The sequence below is a fragment of the Octopus bimaculoides genome, chromosome 8 (assembly GCF_046866305.1).
Source record: "Octopus bimaculoides isolate indiv1 chromosome 8, ASM4686630v1, whole genome shotgun sequence".
NCBI lineage: Eukaryota > Metazoa > Mollusca > Cephalopoda > Octopoda > Octopodidae > Octopus > Octopus bimaculoides.
This window is the reverse complement of record NC_142935.1, coordinates 32302280-32306220: the sequence shown is the minus strand read 5'-3', so window position 1 is coordinate 32306220 and position 3941 is coordinate 32302280. Positions and strand designations below refer to the sequence as shown.

The following is a 3941-nucleotide window of genomic DNA, read 5'->3' as shown; positions in this document are numbered from 1 at the left end:
TTTTGATTTCAAAATTTACAAATTTAAGACATTTCTCATTTTAAAAGCGAGATGTCTTCTACTGACTCATTCTCTGTATGGAAACATTAATCAAGGTATAATGGTATTGCTATCAGGTGTTACAAAACCTGATTATTTCCAACGCCACCAATCCAGTTTGCTTTAATGAAAACAATTAATGTTTCTACAAACAAAAGAATATGATTAAAAATAACCTTCAGATATATGCATTTATTTTGATATTTGTCAGTCTTAATTTGCATCTTTTGTTTTCTTAATAATTTTCGTGAGATATTCCCATCACACACGTTTTGAAGTTCGTTTCAATTGTTCACCAAATGTATAAATATCGATGGTAAATCCTTCCAGATTCAGTTTCTGTTCGGGCAATTGACCAAAAGGCAACCATGATGCAAAGAACATTAATCATCTTCGCTTTCCTGTTGTTTGTAACAGGTAAGAAAAACTAGAATAATATTTACATTCCACTTATTACTTCTCTTTCTTATTTATGTATTCGTTTGTGTTGTAGCTATGAATTGGTGGACTGAGGGAATGTTCCTAATCTTGTGGTATTTAGTTAAGGCTTTTTATGTTCCTCGTTTGATTAGGGCCAAGTCGATGTTAACTTTCACTCATCAGTGGGTCGATGATATACAGTCAAGTCAAGTCTTATCCCTTTCCTTAATGTATGAAAACTCCTGCGTATGTTATTAAATTATTATTTTGTTTGAGTCAGTAAAAGTCTCATAATATGACTACCAACAGTCCACTACTTTGTGATCAATTCTCACCGAAATCAACTTTGTCTTCTTAAATTTCTGATTGATGAAATTATTTTCTGATCAAGAACTGAGATTTTAACGAGTCTTACGCTTGCACCGATATGTCTGGCCGTGTAATAAATTAACAATCAGTAGCTTGGACAAAGTCAGTGGAACGTAAAATGCGATTACATGAGATATTTAGTTAATTAGATTCTGCCTTAAACTTTGCTCTGCTTGACGCTCTGAAAACTAGCAAAATACGAGGGTAGACTGAAAGAATGTTGGATGCATTCACTTCAACTTTTCAGATAAATACCTGCATTTTTCCTTCCAGTTAAACTGAAATCTGACTATTTAAAGAAGACTTCAAATGTAATTTTTGGACACTTTCCTTGAAAGGGGAGAAAGTTTCGCATCGTGGTTTTATGAACTACCTGCAGAAAAAATGGTTTAATCTACAACGACATTCATGCTGACATGGTTTCTACAGGTGTGGATTACTGTCCAGCTTCATCAACTGTGCAAAAGTGAGTAGCTGAATTTAGGAGGGGAAGTGTGTGCCTTGAAGATAACCAAAGGTGTAGACGTCCTGCAACTACCACGCCGAAGAAAACATTGATCGTGTATGTACGCTACATAGTGAAGGATGATAGATGACTGACTATAAATCAAACAATGGTTTTAGCGTATTCCGTGAGGGAGTTTCACAATAACCATGACATGCTCGGTGCATGCTAGTTTTATGGATCCTGATCTAAAACGCATCAGGCTGGTCATATCACGAGAAAATCTAACATTTAGACACAACCAGCTGGTTTCCATAAACGTTTCCTAGCCTATGTTGAATGTTGGCTTCATCACTTTGAACCGGAGACAAAGAGACAATCCATGCAAATGGCACACCCATACTCACATGCTCCAAAGTAGGCCAAGGTTGCTTCGTCTACAGAGAAGATAGTTACCTTAGATTTTGAGGATACAAAAGGTACTGCGTTCCATCTTATTTACTACACATCCAAGTTATATGAAGGACTCGACAATCTTAAAAAGATTATCTTTCACATACGTTTTAAGTTGGTGCACATATGGTTTAGTTTACTGCACAAGTTGGTCACATGCGTCTTCTTATCTCATCGGTATTGTAGAGCGGTTTTCGTCGGTGGTGGTTTTGTTAGTTTCAGGCATAATCATGTTAGTGAAATTCCACGTGGTATGAGAGATATCTTTTAAATCCACTTTGAATAATGCTACGTTGGAATAATGCTACGTTCTCTTATGTGTAATGGGAGACATAAACCAGTTACCGATTTAAGCTGAAGAGTCGGCATAAATGCACAAAGGAACGTTCAAAAATTATATTTTTAAACGACCCTCTACACCTGCACGTTTGATACTGCGGGCACCATCTTGTATGTATATCGTAAAAACGATATATAATGCCATTCTGTAAAAAGACTATTCTGACACATGCACAGAGAATGCCTCTGTTATTAAATACATACACAATTTTCAGTTCAAAGAATATCGGTGGAACATTTCAGTCAAAACATCAGTTAAGTGTAATAATAACAGGCTGGATATTTTCCTTTTTTTTTTTATACCGTCGTAGAGGTCAGCTATCCTGCTACTGTCAAAATATCAAAGCGAAAGAAGATAACTATGGACAACTGTTTCGAAACCTCTTGCTTCTATATCCGGATTACAAATATACATTTATGCCAATAATAATTCGAGCAATGCGTTTTCTAAGTAAACGCATCATAGTCAATCAAGATAAGCTTGGATTCTCTGAAAAAAAGATCAAGGAACTGATTTGCACATTTACAAATACAATTTGTAAGTGAAACTCTGCAAGATTTTACTCAAGTATAAAATGTAACATTGTTTTCTTTATCTACATTCAAAAGATAGAGTTTTGTATCTTTATTAGAAACCAGCTCTTTCTTCAGAGGAAAAAATTACATGATTAAATACAGAAGATACGTACGTACATACATACATACAAACATACATTCATACATTCGTACATACGTATGTATGTGTATATGTATGTATGTGTGTATGTGTGTATGTATGTATGTATGTTTGTATGTATGTTTGTGTGTATGTATGTGCATATGTAGATACAGATTTGTGAAAAAATTACTTTCTTTGAATGTTCACATTATATGAAAGTAGATTTCTAATTTAATTTTTCTCTAAAATATACGAATTAATACGGATACGATGTGCGGATATTTGACCAAGCGACTTTTTCTTCTTTTCCACTTTCCAAACGCATGTGTTATAAGATTTACTGATAACATTTATTTATTTTCGTCATTTACAGCAGTGCAGTCTTTCCATGCATCGCATTACTGCCCTCCTTCTGCAGGATGGTATAGTCCATTGACCAAGTATTGTTGCAACGGCGTAATCAAAACTAAAAATTCAACAGCAAATGCCTGTTGTGGAACAACCCCTTATAAATTCCCAGACAAAAGATGTTGTGGAACACAAGTATACGATATTAGTAGTCAGAATTGTTGTAATGTTTATTATTGGCCTTTTGGTTACCATTATTTCTTATGTTAAATCAACTGATTCTTAAATTGTCTAAGAATGTAACGTGCCAATTTGCTCGATAATGATTCAATGATATATATAATTAAATTCATTATGAAAATTATTAATTCTAAAAATGTAATAAATGATGTTATTATTAATGGAGTACATGAATGCTACTGACGCTAACTTTGAAACCGTTTTTAACGTATCACATAAAACGTTATAAAACATTTAGTTAACTTCCTTTCGTTAATCAGAGACAATTCGTTTAAATTTTGAAAGTATCATCGTATAGAAAATTTAATAAATGAATATCACGAATCATATAAAGTTTTGTTTGTTCTTTTCTATCCTTTAATAAGGCAAACTCTAATTGAATGCAAGTTCGATAAGTTATATGTATTGAAATCATAGCATTATTTCACATCCACATATTCTTGAAACTGTGGCTTCACTTCCCTAAATTCAACACAAGAATGCAACATTTTTGCAAAATATGTAATATGGTTGTGTATGTACAAATATGCGTGGTACCTTGAGCAAGTGTCTTCTACTATAGCCTCGGGCAGACCAAAGCCTTGTGAATGGATTTGGTAGAGAGAAGCTGAAAGAAGCACGACGAATATG

The 3941-nt window shown here is 33.9% G+C and overlaps 1 long non-coding RNA gene across 1 annotated transcript; it reads left to right on the top strand.

Annotated features, from left to right (window-relative positions):
- The first annotated feature begins 297 nt into the window (after positions 1-297).
- LOC149134349 (uncharacterized) lies at positions 298-3644 on the top strand. The gene is made up of 2 exons (XR_016242846.1): positions 298-456; positions 3097-3644. It is a non-coding gene; the product is annotated as an uncharacterized LOC149134349 (long non-coding RNA).
- The last annotated feature ends 297 nt before the right edge of the window (positions 3645-3941 follow it).